The sequence below is a fragment of the Mus musculus genome, chromosome 1 (assembly GCF_000001635.26).
Source record: "Mus musculus strain C57BL/6J chromosome 1, GRCm38.p6 C57BL/6J".
NCBI classification, from domain to species: Eukaryota; Metazoa; Chordata; class Mammalia; order Rodentia; family Muridae; genus Mus; species Mus musculus.
The window spans coordinates 98,589,218-98,607,545 of record NC_000067.6 but is presented as its reverse complement, the minus strand read 5'-3'; the positions used below and the strand labels follow the sequence as shown (position 1 = coordinate 98,607,545).

General features: G+C 42.0%; 1 long non-coding RNA gene across 1 annotated transcript; it reads right to left on the bottom strand.

The window, feature by feature from the left end:
* Positions 1–155: 155 nt before the first annotated feature.
* On the bottom strand, positions 156–18,029 carry Gm7967 (predicted gene 7967). The gene is made up of 3 exons (NR_166494.1): positions 17,889–18,029; positions 2,359–2,415; positions 156–603 (listed from the first exon to the last, which is right to left on the bottom strand). It is a non-coding gene; the product is annotated as a predicted gene 7967 (long non-coding RNA).
* Positions 18,030–18,328: the final 299 nt, after the last annotated feature.

The following is an 18,328-nucleotide window of genomic DNA, read 5'->3' as shown; positions in this document are numbered from 1 at the left end:
CTGAAAACTATCTATAACTTGTGTTTTAGTGGATCTAAAGTCTCCTTCCAGACTCAGAACCTGCATTCAAAGGTTCACAAAATTACATACATCCACAAACATAAAAGAAATGATACTGAGTGAGTCATTACATTCCTCCAACAGGACTAACAGGATTTTTTGACATAATAAACTTTATTGTAGAGTCAGAAATGGATTTACAACCATCTTGACCTAGGTTTAAGTCACGAAAACATTCAATTCGATTTACAAGCATAGATCTTCACAGAAAAGATAAGAAATATTTAGAAAATATTTCCCAGAGAGATTTTCTACTTCTTTTCTAAACAACACAACTTTCATAATTTGAGAACATTCCTCCAAATCTGTCCTTCAACAATTGCCAAATTGCATTTGTGCGAGTCATTTAATTTTTAGCTTGATGCATTTCTTTTTCTGCTTCTTGATTCATCATTTGATTTCAGGTTTAGTGTGTTTCTCACTTGTCTGAAGATGCTACTATATGAATTGTATATTATTTACAGTACAGCCATCAGTTCATCATCCACAGTGATTCTTCTCCTTTAGCAATTGACCCTGTTTATTGTCATTCATTAGTTTCACCTGAAATTATACAGTGTATTTTTAACAGAAGACACAGTCTCCATGGGCTTAGTATCTCAACATTTCATGCAAACATTATAGAAATCTTTTAATACTTTAACATCATTCTTTGTATTTTAAATAGCCTATATCATGTACCTTATAAGTCTCATGATTAGAGCTACAATTTTTGCTGTTATAATTGAAGCTGTTAATGAATATATGTATTTGTTTTAATTTTTAAAATTTGGTAAAAGAAAAGTTCCTTGTCTTTTAATTTGCTTGTATAGTAACCCTTCAGAGGATCTAATCTACTATGGATGCATGTCACCCAAAGAACACAACTTCTCAACATGAGTTGCCTTTAATACTTCTTATAGAACATAACACAGACAAGAAGTTTTTATCACATTTTTATATTTTGTTATAGTTTTATATCAATCAAAACTATAACAAAATATTTTGTTATATTTTTGCCATGTGCGTGTGTGTGTGTGTGTGTGTGTGTGTGTGTGTGTGTGTGTGTGTGTTATGTGCATGCATATAGGATCTCAAAGTTGATGTAGGGTACCTTCATTGATATATCTCCAGCTTAGAGACAGAAGCAGGGTCTCCCACTGAGCCCAATGCTTTGTTTTCCTCACTATAGTGTTATGTGTGACAGTGTTCAATTTTAGCATCTTGGAGATACATTCTTATGAATTTTCCTCTTATGTTTCTTATGAAGTATTAGTTAAATCTTGTATCACCCTTGTCCATGTAACATGACAATTTTCTCTGCTGATTTCAAGGTGATCAGTAAGTGTAGGGATTAGTGGTCTATGTATGAAGTCCCTTTTATTTTTATTTGTATCTATCTTACTTCAGGCACACTAAACATATATTTCTAACTTCCACCAACTTTGATATTTCCAAACATCTTCTTTTCCTAATTTCTTTGCCTTTCTTCCTGCAACTAGGCTATACAAACTTGTGCTACTTGCCTTGTGAGTCTCTTGGGTCTTGTAGTTCATCTCAGCATTTTTGTTGTTGTTGTTTGGTTGGTTGGTTTTGGTTTTTTGAAAGAGAATTTCAGATCAATATTCCTTATGAATATCGATGCAAAAATACTCAATAAAATTTTCGCAAACCGAAACCAAGAATACATCAAAATGATCATCCATCCTGATCAAGCAAGTTTATCTCAGGAATGCAGGGATGGTTTAATATACAGAAATCCATCAACATAATCAACTAAATAAACAATCTAAAAGACAAAAACCACATGATCATCTTGTTAGATGCTAAGAAAGCATCTGACAAAATCCAACACCCATTCATGTTAAAAGTCTTGGAAAGATCAGGAATTCAAGGCCCATACCTAAATATAATAAAAGCAATCTACAGCAAACCAGTAGCCAACATCAAACTAAATAGAAACTTGAAGCAATCCCAATAAAATGAGTGACTAGACAAGGCTGTCCTTTCTCTCTCTCTTTCCCTATCTATTCAATACAGTACTTTAAGTTATAGCCAGAGCAATTAGACAACAAAAGGAGTTCAAAGGGATACAAGTTGGAAAGGAAGAAGTCAAGCTATCACTATTTGTAGATGATATGATCGTATACATATACTCCTACAACTGATAAAAAAAAAAAAAAAACTTCAGCAAAGTCACTGGATATCAAATTAACTCAAACAAATCAAGTAGCATTCCTATACTCAAATGATAAACAGACACAGAGAGAAATTAGGGAACTGACACCCTTCTCAATAGTCAAAAATAATGTTACATACCTTGGTGTGACTCTAACCAAGCAACAGAAAAATCTGTATGGTGTGAACTTCAAATCTCTGAAGAAAGAAATCGAAGAAGATAGAAATATCACTCATGCTCATGAATTGACAGTATTAATGTAGTAAAAATGGCTATCTTCCTAAAAGCAATCTACAGATTCAATGCAATCCCCATCATAATTCCAAATTAATTCTTCATAGAGTTAGAAAGAGCAATTCGGAAATTCTTGTGGAATAACAAAAAAACCCAGTCTACTGAAAACTATTATCAACAATAAAAGAATCAAATAACCCTATTAAAAAGGATAACGTTGGTCATAGAAGATATGTGATCCTTTGTAGAATTGTTCATTCTGAGACTTAGCCAGGAATTTGGAATTATGAAGAGATACATACATCCTCCTTTCTAATGACTACTGCATTAATTAGCCATAGTGAACTTGGAAACATCAAGGATAGAGAATTAAAGTGTTCTCAATAAGAAAATGAATGGATAGAAAAATAAGGAATCTATGAAATACAAGCAAATGATAGTGGGATTATTTTATAGGAGGATGGCTTGTATATGATCTAGAAATAAATAGTCTTAGAAGGAGAATATATGAAGTTATGGAATTGCTAGGATTGGAAACAAAAATTAGACAATTAAAAAGTTATATTTAAGCATATAAAATGTTAGTACTTTATTCTCTAATTACTTGAAGGATTGAAGACAACAATGCCTACTTTACTTGCATAAGTTTAAAACTTTATAAAACATCATTTTATCCTCAGTATTCTGACACTTTTCTGATCTTAAATGAAAGTGGTTACTAAACACTGCTGTACACTGTACCAGGAAGCCAGAAGAACTGTGCCCAGGTACCCATGAAGGAGAGGCATTTAAAAAATCTATAAGAAAATGTGCTTTTGTCTTGTTTTTTGTTTTGTTTTAAAGAACCAGGGGTGAGAACTAATACTCTAAGATTCATATATGACTCTACTCATATCCCCACCTTTCTCAGGACCCTCCTCATGCTGAGGCTGACCTCAGTATGACACAAACCATGACAACCTGAGATCAATCCATGGAATCCACAGAGTATAAGGGGAAAATATTCCCTACAACTTGATAGGTTATTTCTTTGCCAGTGAAATGAGCCAATTCAAGCCAGATAAATGATATAGCTGGGTTTATTGGGAAGCTACTCTCAGTCAAGTTCACTGTCCACAAGGACAGAGACCAGAGATATCACCTGGGAAGAGAGAAGTGAGAGAAATAACAGGTGATGAGAAAAGGTGTGAAGAGCCTGAGGAATACGGAATGGCAGAGAAGCACCTGAAAAAATGTTCAACATCCTTAATCATCAGGGAAATGCAAATCAAAACAACACTGAGATTCCACTTCACTCCAGTCAGAATGGCTAAGATCAAAAACTCAGGTGACAGCAGATGCTGGCGAGGATGTGGAGTGTGGGGAGCCGCCCTCACATTCGCCGTTACAAGATGGCACTGACATTCTGTGTTCTAAGTGGTAAACAAATAATCTGCGCATGTGCCAAGGGTAGTTTTCCACCCCATGTGCTCTGCCTTCCCCGTGACGACAACTCGGCCGATGGGCTGCAGCCAATCAGGGAGTAATACGTCCTAGGCGGAGAATAATTCTCCTTAAAAGGGACGGGGTTTCGCCATTCTCTCTCTTGCACTCTTGCTCCTGAAGATGTAAGCAATAAAGTTTTGCCGCAGAAGATTCTGGTTTGCTGTGTTCTTCCTGGCCGGTCGCGAGAACGCGTGTAAGAGTTGGTGCTGAAACCCGGGACGAGAAAACCCGAGACGAGAAAACCCGGGACGAGAAATCCTGGGATGAGAAAACCCTGGACGGTTACCATCACCGGCGCAAGGAAGATCCCTCATTCCGGAACCAGAACTGCGGGTCACGGTCATAAAGGTTCCCGTAAAACAGACTGTTGAGAAGGATCTGGTGTGGATTCAGAACTCCTCAGCTGGGGAACGGTGGTAATGAAGTGTTCCCGTAAAACAGACTGTTGAGAAGGATTCAACTGCGTGAATTCAGAACTCTTCAGCTGGGGAACAGGGTACCCGTAAGTATAGCTTTACAAGGTAAGTCTGGTCTTGAACTTTCTAACGAAATTCAAGACAGTCTATCAGAAGTAAAGTGGGAAATAGCTTTACAAGGTAAGTCTGGCCTTGAACTTTCTAACGAAATTCAAGACAGTCTATCAGAAGTAAAGTGGGAAATAGCTTTACAAGGTATGTTTGGCCTTGAACTTTTTCTAGTGTTAGGAGCCCTTTTGTTCCTTTTCACATGTTATCAAGCGGTTAAGGCAGGGCTGAAAATTCTGGATGAAATTCAGGGCAATCTATCAGAAGTAAAGCGGGGAGAGAGAGTAGGAGCAAAGAGGAAATATGGTTCACAAAATAAGTATACAGGCCTTTCCACGGGTCTTGAACCCGAGGAAAAGTTTAGGTCAGGTAAGAATACCTGGGGAGAGATTAGAAGGAAGGAAAAGAAAAAAGAAAAGAAAAAAGATCAATTAGCGGAGGTCTCTAGGAGAAGGAGCCTATACTCATCACTAGATGAGCTCAAGGAGCCAGCTCTTAGTAGCTCTGAAGCAGATGAAGAATTCTCCTCTGAAGAAACAGACTTGGAGGAGGAAGCAGCTCATTATGAGAGAAAAGGGTACCAACCAGATAAAATGCTAGCTAATCAGTTAAGGAAAAAGCCAAAAGCGGCTGGTGAAGGCCAGCATGCTGTTCAGCCTCCGGGCAGTCGGCTTCAAGGTCATAGTGCACTTCCGCCCTATGCGGAGCCCCCGCCCTGCGTAAGGCGTCAGCCCTGCGCAGAGAGGCAATGGACAGAGAGGCAATGCACAGACTCGTTCATTCCAAAGGAGGAACAAAGGAAAATACAACAGGCATTTCCGGTCTTTGAAGGAGCCGAGGGTGGGCGTGTCCACGCTCCGGTAGAATATGTGCAGATTAAAGAGCTTGCCGAGTCGGTCCGTAAATATGGAACCAATGCTAATTTTACCTTGGTGCAGTTAGACAGGCTTGCTGGCATGGCACTAACTCCTGCCGACTGGCAAATGATTGCAAAAGCCGCTCTCCCTAGTATGGGCAAATATATGGAATGGAGAGCTCTATGGCAAGAGGCTACACAAGCGCAGGCCCAAGCAAACGCTGCTGCTTTGACTCCAGAGCAGAGAGATTGGACTTTTGACTTGTTAACGGGTCAGGGAGCTTATACTGCTGATCAAACAAACTACCACTGGGGAGCTTATGCCCAAATTTCCTCCACGGCTATTAGGGCCTGGAAGGCGCTCTCCCGCGCAGGTGAGGCCACTGGACAACTAACAAAGATCGTCCAGAGACCTCAGGAGTCATTCTCAGATTTTGTGGCCAGAATGACAGAGGCAGCAGAGCGTATTTTTGGAGATTCAGAGCAAGCCGCACCTCTGGTAGAATAGCTTATTTATGAGCAAGCCACGCAGGAATGCCGAGCGGCCATAGCCCCAAGAAAGAACAAAGGCTTACAAGACTGGCTCAGGGTTTGTCGGGAGCTCGGGGGACCTCTCACCAATGCAGGCTTAGCGGCCGCCATCCTCCGATCCCAAAAATGCTCCATGGGCAGAAATTAATCAACGCATAGATCTTGTCCAGGAACAACTAGATGTATTATGGCAAATAGCTCAGCTGGGATGTGAACAAAAGTTTCCAGGATTGTCCGTTACTTCCATTCAGTATGAGAAATTTACTAGGGTAGCTAATTTGTCAAAAAGTCTTTCTCAGTATATGTTACAGAATTGGATGGCTGAATTTGAACAGACCCTTCGGGAATTGAAACTTGCCATCATTCAGATCAACTCCACGTGCTTGGACCTGTCCCTGACCAAAGGATTACCCAATTGGATCTCCTCAGCATTTTCCTTCTTTAAAGAATGGGTATGGGTGGGATTATTTGGAGATACACTTTGCTGTGGATTAGTGTTGCTTCTCTGGTTGGTCTGTAAGCTTAAGGCCCAAACTAGGAGAGACAAGGTGGTTATTGCCCAGGCGCTTGCAGCTCTAGAACATGGTGTTTCCCCTGATATATGGTTATCTATGCTTAAGCAATAGGTCGCTGGCCATTCAGCTCTTGCACCCCACGAGGCTAGTCTCATTGCACGGGATAGAGTGAGTGTGCTTCAGCAGCCCGAGAGAGTTGCACGGCTAAGCACTGCAGTAGAAGGGCTCTGCGGCATATATGAGCCTATTCTAGGGAGACATGTCATCTTTCAAGAAGGTTGAGTGTCCAAGTGTCCTTCTCCCCAGGTAAAACGACACAGGACCAGACCAGGACCCCTCTGGGTGATAAACCTGGGAGGAGGTTATGTGTACGGCTCCTTTACCTGCACACTGGGGATTTGATCTCTATCTCCACTCTCATTAATATGGGTGGCCTATTGCTCTTATTAAAAGAAAAGGGGGATCTGTGGGGAGCCGCCCTCACATTCGCCGTTACAAGATGGCGCTGACATCCTGTGTTCTAAGTGGTAAACAAATAATCTGCGCATGTGCCAAGGGTAGTTTTCCACCCCATGTGCTCTGCCTTCCCCGTGACGACAACTCGGCCGATGGGCTGCAGCCAATCAGGGAGTAATACGTCCTAGGCGGAGAATAATTCTCCTTAAAAGGGACGGGGTTTCGCCATTCTCTCTCTTGCACTCTTGCTCCTGAAGATGTAAGCAATAAAGTTTTGCCGCAGAAGATTCTGGTTTGCTGCGTCTTTCCTGGCCGGTCGAGAACGCGTGTAAGAGTGGAGAAAGGGGAACACTCCTCCATTGTTGGTGGGATTGCAAGCTTGTACAACCACTCTGGAAATCAGTCTGGCGGTTCCTCAGAAAATTGGACATAGTACTACCGGAGGATCCCACAATACCTCTCCTGGGCATATATCCAGAAGATGTCCCAACCGGTAAGAAGAACACATGCTCCACTATGTTCATAGCAGTCTTGTTTATAATAGCCAGAAGCTGGAAAGAACACAGATGCCCCTCAACAGAGGAATGGATACAGAAAATGTGGTACATTTACACAATGGAATACTACTCAGCTATTTAAAAAAATGAATTTATGAAATTCCTAGGCAAATGGATGGACCTGGAGGGTATCATCCTGAGTGAGGTAACCCAATCACAAAGGAACTCGCACAATATGTACTCACTGATAAGTGGATATTAGCCCAGAAACTTAGGATACCCAAGATATAAGATACAACTTGCCAAACGCATGAAATTCAAGAAGAACGAAGACCAAAGTGTGGACACTTTACCCTTTCTTAGAAATGGGAACAAAACACCCATAGAAGGAGTTACAGAGACAAAATTTGGAGCTATGATGAAAGGATGGACCATCTAGTGATTGCCATATGCAGGGATCCATCCCATAATCAGCATCCAAATGCTGACACCATTGCATACACTAGCAAGATTTTGCTGAAAGGACCCAGATATAGCTTTCTCTTGTGAGACTACGCCGGGGCCTAGCAAACACAGAAGTGGATGATCACAGTCAGCTATTGGATGGGTCACACAGCCCCTAATGGAGGAGCTAGAGAAATTACCCAAGGAGCTAAAGGGAACTCCAACCCTATAGGTGGAACAACAATATGAACTAACCAGTACCCGGGAGCTCTTGTCTTTAGCTACATATGTATCAAAAGATGGCCTAGTCGGTCATCACTGCAAAGAGAGGCCCATTAGACTTGCAAACTTTATATGCCCCAGTACAGGGGAACGCCAGGGCCAAAAAGGGGCAGTGGGTGGGTAGGGGATTGGGGGGGTGGGTATGGGGGACCTTTGGGATAGCATTGAAAATGTAAATGAGGAAAATACCTAATTAAAAAAAAAGAAGTTATATTTACATATTTTTCTTAAATAAAGAACATTATAATTTCAAAAAAAAAAGAAAGAAAAGGTGTGAAGAGAGAGCACAGAGAGAGAAGTAGAGAGAAAGGAGATCAAAATATCTGAATTATACAGTGAAGACTTTTGTGGGAAGTAGAGCTCAGCCCCTAGGCTAGAAAGCTTGTTGTTAGTAGCAGAATATGCCTGGTTTGGAATGAAAGATACAGGGAGAACCTAGAGTCCAGGTCTGCCTTGATATGTAAAGTATGGATATCAACCCCTTGTCCCAGGATCCACAACAAAACTTCCCAGCATTTTGTTAATAATAAATGAATAAGGGACAACATAATCATCTACGAGTATGTCCTGCTCACATTGAGAAGCCATTATGGAGTGAGGGCTAAAAGTTCTAAAGTTGTTCAATTCCAGGAAGAGCTAGTAGATTCACTATTGTACAGATTGTAGAATCATCTGGGGTAGGAGAGTGTAGGACCAGTTGAAGAAGTCTGTGAGGCTAGGCAAGACTAGCTATGGATAACTGTTTTGGAACTTTCCTGGATGTAGGTTCTGAGGGTATACCAGGATGATTAGCGAGCAGAAAATAAAGTCAAGAGATTATGGAGAAAAACTTTTTTCTTGGGTGTGCCTTTGAAATTTTTTTGTCCATGGTCTTGGGAGATGGATGATGGGTGTGGACTCTCAGGAACAGAAAAAGGAAAGTAGATCCCATCCTTAGGAACAGGCAGGTGGGAAGGGAAGGAGTCTCTTGAATGACAGTACTTATCTTGAGTTAATTTGATTGAAAAGGGAGGATTGGAATAGATTCCCTGAAGGTTACAAGAATAATGAGTATACAAAAAGATTAATCTTTCATAACTTGCATTTACAAGTTATGAAAACACCTTCCTAGACCTTCAAACACTTTTTAGAAGCTTTCATATCCTCAAACCTTACATACACTTTAGACATTATACCTTTTCTATCCAACTATTAACCATGAGATGCAGGTGGTTGATTATTGGGAGCACTTTGATTATCATTGCAAAGTGAGTTCCTTTCGATAAAAGAAGAGCAAAAAAGTTACATCTGTAATGAATTGAGTAATGACCTAACGTTATGGTGGATTACCTCAGTGTAAGAAGTTAGGTGCCTCTTCTCTAGCTTTGAAGCTACAAACAGCATAGCTGTCAATGTGATCAGAGACCTGAGAAGTGTAAATTAGAATCTAAATGCCATATATTAACTAAAATAACATAGAATAGTCCATAGTCTGCTTCTTAGAGAGTCCTTCCAGTTTCTTCTGGTCTCTGTAGCCTGGTGCACAGAAGCAGTATGGCCATCAAGCTCAAAAGATGACAAGCTACTTCAATGGAGGAGGAGGAAAATGGGAGAGATACCCTCACCTTGTTTTAGAGACTGTGAGACAGTTAAATCTCTAGGTGTCTCTGTTTGTCCACAGTTCATGCTGGGTCCTGGCAATGGATAAGGCATTTGTTTTTGGTGTACAACAATTCAGGTCGAGTCCTTTGTCTCTGCTGTGCCCATATCTTTTTTGAGACCTTGGGCAGAGGGTCACTGTTAGGATTTGGGAGTTTGTATCATAATAAATTTAAACATTTATTGCCATATTCAGAAGATGTCTGAGATGACTGAGCTTCTGGGAAAGGGCAGCCCAGGCCCTGAGCTAGAAAGTTCAGGGTTCAGAGCAGGGTATACTAGGTAGGGACTGAAGGATTCAGAGAAGACCTGGAGTCTGGGTCTGCATTGATATGTAAAATAAGCATCTCAGTCCCTTATTCTAGAGTCATAAACCAAACACAACTAGTCTCTTAAACCCAAAACATGGTTCCCAAACCCCCAATTAGTCAGAGTTCTCTAGAGGATCAAAATCAACGTAATGCAGATGTACCTGATAAACCAGTTGTTTCTTTGTCCTTGAGACTGGGTGCTTTTCACAATCGCTGCCTCTCACTAGGGAATTGGGGAACTTGTGATAATCTGTTGTTCCTGTCCTTGTTTTTCTGTCCAAAAGTCTGAGTGCTTCAGCATTCCCACCTGGCAACCAAAGCCCAAGAGATTGTTTCATAGCTGGTGGTTGCTAGTTCATGACATAAACTTGGGAACACTGGTTCTGCTACCAGTGAAGAAATCAGCAGCAAAATCAGAACAAATCTATTTAGGAGTCAAGCAAGCAAAAGGTGAGATGATGCCAGGTAGGAACTGAGTGATTCTGGAAATCCCTTCTTCTTCTACCACACCCTTCTTATTGGAGCTGCTGCCAGAGGGTGATGCCTATAGTCAGGGTAGGTCTACCCTTATCAATAAAAGTCATCAAGACATACACTCAGGTAAGGTTCTCTACTTAGATGATTCTAATCTGTGACAAGATAACATGAAAAATAACCATGTATTTTGTTTCTGAGTGGTAAAATCTTTTAGAACTAAAACTGATTATAAGTAAACTTAGTTGTACCTATCAGGCTTAAAATCTTGCTGGGAATATTCTAGTGAGAAGTTGAAGCTAATATTCTGAAGATATTATTTGACAACAGATAAAGAATGTAAGAAATGAGAGGTAGCATTGATGAGTGTGTGAGAACAGGAACATAAGTCCCTGGGATATGTAAATTGTTGTTTAGTTACTGTTCTTTGAAGAACATTATTTAAGGTAGTAAATGAAAGAATGTCTTTGTTCATGCTGCCTGCTGCAGAGATTTTAAAGAATGATTCACCTAACTGCTCTGGAGATATTGAATCTGTATGTCATGACCTTTAACTGCCTCCAATTTTATCAGAAAAACAAAATAGGATTTTGTGTTGCTGGATCAAAATGGGCTCGATAAAGCCCCCTGAAGGCCTGGGATGGTAGGTCTTACAATATCCCTCTTCCAACACTTCCTGCTATTCAAGTTAGGAAGTTGTCACTGCTTCAGACTGTTCTCTTCTGCAGCGTAAGAGAAGCTTCAATTTAGAAGAAACCAGAGTGAACTATTGCCTGACACACACAGCAGATACTCATAAATGGAAACAGGTATATATGGACCTTTTTGTCCCTAGATGACAGGTGTACTTCACATGTAAATTTTTAGTGAGAGGTAGATGAGGCTGCTATTGAGAGTACACTATTTCAACACTTGGCTCTGGACTGTTTTCCAGGGTCAGGCACTGAGAAGGGACAAAAGATGCAGGAATGAGAGCTTATGTCCATATTCTAGTATCTCAGACAGAGGAATGATGGCCTGTGTTTTCTGTCTGTATCTAAGCAAAACAGCCTACATCTTGAAACAAGGAGCAATCTAGTCATGTGATTTTAAAAATTAGTGTGATAATCACAAAGTATGAAACAATATTTCTGGACTGGAGAATAGTTCAATGAGTAATAGCACTTACTGCCAACCTCAGTTCAGGTCCTGGGATCACTTAATGGAAGGAGAGAATTCATTCCCTTGAGTTCTCTGACCTACACATGTGTGCCTTGGCCATTCAGAGACTACTTTCAATATTTATCCTGCCAGTCTATATACAGCATGGCAATAGTTATTTTAGACCATGCTGATGTATTAAACCATGCCCTCTCAGTTTCCAAGAAAAAAATTTTAAATGTTATGTTTATGAATATTTATTACAGTGTGTGTGTGTATGTATGTGTGTGTGTGTGTGTGTGTGTGTGTGTGTGTGTGTGTGTGTGTGCTTATGCTATGATACATGTAGGTTAGAGGACAACTTGAGGAAGTCAGTTATTTTATCTTGTTTGTCCCTGTGATTTATCTCAGGTCATCAGGCTTAGAATAGTCATCTTTACCTACTAGACCATCTTTTCAGCCTTATCTTTTAACTGCCTTTAATTTTAAATTTATTTATTTACTTTTTTATTTATATTGATTGATTTATTTATTGATTGATTGATTGATTACTGTAGGTCTCATGTAGCCCAAGTTGTTGTCAAAAACATATAGTTGTAAATGACCTTGTATTTCTGATCTTCTTGCCTCTACATCCTGAATGCAGGCATTAGATGTGGGCTTGCACACATTTAACTTTTGTAGTGCTGGGAATAGAATGTATTGCTAGGACTTTACATATTTTAGCCAAGTTCTCCAACTGAACTATATTACCAGACATGAGATAAAAATTTTAACACCTCAGTTTTCCAAGAGGTTGAAACAGATAAAATCAGACACATGTAATTAGCATACAGGAAAAGTATTTTATAACTCTTTTCATTTCAACAACTTAATAGAGTAGTGTATTTATACAGTGAACCAAGATTGCTGAAGACAACTTTCTAGTTGCTGAATTTCACGAAAAGGAAGCTAGTTACTTCCAGTCTTCAGAAGGAGAAAGCAATGATCTCTCTGATGGCCTAGTCAGCCATCATTTGGGAAGAGGGGCCCCTTGGTCTTGCAAACTTTATATGCCCCAGTATGTCGTGTCCCACTCGACCAGCAAGCAAAACACAACCACTAGTTCTTCTTAAAGCAGTTTTACTCAGGCAGCTTCTTTCTTAAAATCCCCCAGCCTCTCTGGTTACAAGTGTTTTTCACTCCAGCCACAACCACTTCCCCCACCAATCACCACAAGTCACATCACCTCACCAGGCAGGCTTGCTCAGCCAATCAGGGATTAAGGGTGGGCCATCCACCAAACATGGGCTTGTTTACTGCCTGGAACACATTTCCATCCGGCTGGCCTGTTTACAGCCTGGAATGGCTTCCTACAAATCCCCCTTTTATATTTTTTTTGAACAAGCTCCATGGGTGAAGATAAAGGTCTGATCCCCAGTGTGCAGAAATAGGGGCCATGTACAGGATTGACTCTTAAGCTCACAGGTTTTTACCCAGAGCAACCCTGACCTGCTCCCATGCCATTTTTTTCCTGGTGGAAGGACACTAGGACACTCAACCCTCGTGCAATCAGACATACCTCCCAGAGATTGTCAAACAGCTTCCAGACTAACCTCTGTGCAGTGCTTAGCCGTACAATCCTACGGAGCGATGGCTCCGTACACATACACCGACACATACACCATACACACAACATGCATGCCAATACAAGGGCCACAGCAAGGGCACCTATCCCAGTCGATTCTTTCCCGATGCCAAGCCAGGATCCACTCAGGTAGAACAATCGCCGAGCGAAGCTCATTCATCTTGCCATCAAAATTTGCAGTCCAATTTAAACACAGACAGTATTCCCCATCTGGGTTCCGCACCCATCAGGGCCAGACATGTGCTCATCACCAGCAAGATCAGCTTCTTCATTTTGACAGCGTCGCACTAGCCACTCTGGAACCCACACTGGCTCTTCAAGATTCTGTGGAAACATGCAAACAGACCCTCTCCCCCAGGCTAACACAGGATCCGGACCATTCCATGATCCTGTAAGCACATCCTTCCATTTAGCATACCCCAGTTTACTGGGGCTGGTGTTAGCATGTCGTTCAGCAGCAGAGCGACCTTCCTTATCCAATTGTAAAAAATTTCTTATCTTTGGGGTATGGCCATAGCCTATTCCCCCTTTTTGTTTTATTAATAATTCTTTTAAGGTTCTATGTGTTCGTTCAATGATTCCTTGGCCTTGAGGATTATATGTTAGGCCTTGTTTAACTTGTACTTCCATCTGTTGACAAAAAGATACCAGGGTTTTGGCAGTATATGCAGGGCCATTGTCTGTTTTAAGTTGTTGGGGCTTACCCCAAGCTGCCCAGGCCTCCAAACAATGCTATATAACATGGGAGGCCTTTTCCCCTGCCATGGGAGATGCATAAACTATTCCTGAACATGTGTCAATGGATACATGAACGTATTTCAATTTGCCAAATTCTGAAAAATGTGTCACATCCATCTGCCACACTTGCAGAGGGAGCAATCCTCTAGGATTCACTCCATAAGAAGGTGGGTGTTGAAACTCAAGGCAACGTCCACAGGTAGTGACTACATCCCGAGCTTGTGCTCTAGAGATTCCAAATTTTCTCTGCAGAGTTTTAGCATTAACATGAAATTTAGAATGAAATTGTGAGGCTAATTCCATAGGGGATGCTAAAAATATGAACTCTGTACAAGTACAATTATCCACAATATCATTTCCCTTACTTAAGGGTCCTAGAAGCCCACTATGGGCATGGATATGTCCAATATATAATGGTTGGCGTCTTTCCCACAGCAACTTCTGTAATTGTAAGGCTAAGGCTTGGATGGTACTACGAGCTTTTATTTGGCCTGCCACTTCTAGGGATAAAACTAAATTAACTACATATTGTGACTCTGAAATTAGATTAAAAGGAAAATCACAATCCTTAATGACCTCAATAACTATTTGTAATTCCACCATCTGCGGAGTACAGGGATAATACTGCCTGACCACAGGATCTTTCCCCTCTACCATATATACTCCACATCCGGTTTTTGATCCATCAGTAAACATGTTAACTGCATCCTTAATGGGTGTTTTCCTCACCACTTGAGGGAAAATGACGGGGTGTTCCTTAAAAAATGTCATTAACAGATGTTTGGGATAATGATTATCAAATGGGCCCTCATTAATACAGGCTAAAATAGCCCACTCATCAATATTTGCTGTTAGGACCTTTTGCTGATACTCATGATAAGGGATTACAATAGAGCTGGGTTTTATACCAAAAAATTGCAAATAATGCTCAATTCCCAACAAGGCTAAGAAGCCACTGTTGTAGGGTAATGATCTAATGTCCTCCCAGCAGATCTTTTGGAATGGATCCATAACAATGGGCATTCTTGCCACAATAATCCTGTGGGTTGCATCTCAGTAGTAATATTATCAAAATGATGGGTAACCCTTCTCTACAACACTGAAGCTGGGCTTTAGTCAATTCTTCTTCCACTAGGGCAAGGGCCTTTCTAGCCTCAGGTGTTAATTCCCTTTTGGAACTTAACTCTGAGTCTCCTTCTAAAACTTGAAACAGAGGTTTTAATTTAAAATTTGGGATCTTCAAATAGGGCCGAATCCAATTGATATTGCCTAACAATTTCTGAAAATCATTTAAAGTATGCAAGGAATCAACCCTCAACTGTATCTTTTGAGGCCAAACGGCCGTAGGGGCGAACCTTGCTCCTAAATAGGACATTATTTTCAACAAATCCCTACCCCATAAGGTAATGGGCAGCTCAAGCACATATGGTTGAAACATCCCATCATGCCCTTCCTTATCTTTCCAAGGGAGCATCCTGGCACTTATGTCTGGACTCTTTGCATAGCCGAGGCCTTGTAATATTTGTTCTGACTCCTGAATCGGCCATCCGTTTGGCCAGTCCTTCCTTGCAATTATGGACCTATCAGCTCCAGTATCTAAAAGCCCCAAGATGGATTTTCCATGCACCTGTAACTCCAGTACTGGACGCTGATCCGTTTGTAATGACAGACAGGTAAGCTGAGTGCCTGAAGACCCAAATCCTTTTTCTCCCCTTTTTTTGTGATGCAGCTGGGTATAAGCCATGAAGACTAGGGATGATTAAAAGTTGTGCTATCCTATCCCCTGGAGAAATAGCTACCAGACCTCGTGGCGAGAAGGCCATGACTTTGATAATTCCTTCATAATCTGGATTGATCTCTCCTGGATGGACTATAAGACCTTGCAAGGATGAGGAGGATCTCCCCCAGAGCAGTCCTACTGTATCTTTGGGTATGGGTCCTCTAAAATCTGTGTCTATTAATTGGGTTCCCATCTGTGGAGTCAATACGACTCTGGTGGTTGAGCAGAGGTCTAATCCCGCTGAACACTCAGTTGCTCTCCTCGGCTTCGAGGAGGATAAAGAAGAGGCCAGGTTGTCTCCCCCTGGTTCTCTACACTCACTGCCCCATATATTTGCGGGTCCTGAGGACAGGGGCCCTGCTGGCCGTTTTTTGGACAAGCTCCTGAATTAGAGGAGACAAGGGGCTGTCCATTGATGTCCTCTATAGATCGACATTCACTGGCCCAATGGTTTCCCTTCCTACATTTTGTGCACAGTCCTGGATGTCTAGCTCGAGGTCCTTGTGTTGCACTTCTTTCTGGACAATCCCTTTTAACATGTCTCACCCGGCCACAGCAGAAACATGCTCCCGCAGGAGTTCCTCTTTTTTTCCCTGCAATTGCATCACCGCTGTGGCCAGTCCAGCATTGCTCAAAGGCCCTCCAAGCTCTCGGCAAATCTTCATCCAGGCCTCAATTCCCCTATTCTTGTAGGGAGTAATGGCTGTTCTACACTCCTTAGTACACTGCTCAAATGCCAGTTGTTTTATTAACGGCATGGCAGTGTCAGGATCTCCAAAGATCCTCCCAGCAGCCTCAACCATTCTAGCCACAAAGTCAGCAAAAGGCTCAGTAGCTCCCTGTATAATCCTTGTTAGATTCCCATTCACTTTTCCTCTATTTGGTAAAGACTTCCAGGCTCTAATTCCTATCTGATTGATCTGCTCATAAACTTGCGGGGGGGGGGGGGGGTAACCAGATTGCTGTTGCGCAAAGCGACCTTGACCAAGTAACATATCTCTATCCTAGAATTGATTCCCGCAGCTGCGTTAGCGGCAGCCTACTCATGAGCAAATTCAATCAGGAATGATCTCCAATCCAGATATTGTCCAGGAGACAGACATGCCCTCACCAACCCTGCCCAATCGCTGGGCTTCTAGCTGAACTGTGGTGAAGGCGGCAGAGACTCCATAGGCTCCGCAAGATTCTGCTAGATTTTTAATAACTTTAAAGTCCAATGGTTCTTGGTAACGATTCCCTTGTTGATCTAGGAAAACAGGGAAGCAACCCAAAAAGAGTCTAACCACCTTCCAAGCATCAGGGCAAAATGAGTTGCCAGTCTTGCCCAAATCTTGATAGGGCGGGGGAGCTGTAGGGGTCACTTCCTCCCTCCTCCTTTCTCGTCTGTAATCTTTAAGGTCTGCACTAGTGGTTTTGCCTTGATCCCTACTCCTCTGCTCCTCACTTGTCTCCTTCTTTAATCCTGTAAAATCAGGATACAAGGAGCTTCTTCCTAACTCCTGTGCTAGCTCCTCTATATCCTCCTCTGATCCACTTTCAGAGCTCGATGAGCTCGCCTTTTCAGACTTTAATGATCTCTCTTCCTTCAATTGTTCTAGTGCTTGCTTGCCTGATTCCACTGCTTGACAACAAAGCTCATCTTCTAAACAGCTATTCACTAGTTTCCACACTGCTCTAGTACCTTCTTTAAGGACACCCTGCTCCCAGGAGAAATCTAGGTCTCTTCCCAACCTACCCCAGCTAGCAGGAGTCAAATGGCCTGACACGGCAAACCAAGGAGCAACCTTGTCACACTCCTCGAGGAAGGCTTGAATGGTATGCTTTTTGAGTTTTGCACTCTTCACTCTTAGCAGCTCATCGAGCGCTGAAAAAATTGGGTGTGACTGTGATGACCCCATACCTAGTCACTCACGCCCTCAGAAAAATTACTCAAATGGCTAGAAAAAGAAAGTAACCCATAGACTGTCCCTATTATCCTCTTACTTTCACTACCCTCTTACTTTCACTTTCTCATCTCCTGAGCCAGAGAGAGCCTTTATTGTCTCCAGAGCCGGAGAGCCTATTTGTTTCTTTACCGAGAGCCTTATTGTCTCTTTACTGAGAGCCTAATCCCAATCCTGGGATAGTGAGTTACTTACCGTACTCATCCTGTTGACAGACCCTGATTGCAGAAAGTTCTGAACCTCTTTGGTGGGGGTCCCGGGTTTCTTCGGCACCACTTGCCAACCACCGGTTCTTAAAGCAGTTTTACTCAGGCAGCTTCTTTCTTAAAATCCCCCAGCCTCTCTGGTTACAAGTGTTTTTCACTCCAGCCACAACTACGCCCCCACCAATCACCACAGGTCACATCACCTCACCAGGCAGGCTTGCTCAGCCAATCAGGGATTAAGGGTGGGATATCTACCAAACATGGGCTTGTTTACTGCCTGGAATAGATTTCCATCCAGCTGGCCTGTTTACAGCCTGGAATGGCTTCCTACACCAGTACAGGGGAATGCCAGGGCCTAGAAGTGGGAGTGGGTGGGTAGGGGAACAGGGCAGGGGTGGAGGGTATAGGGAACTTTGGGGATAGCATTTG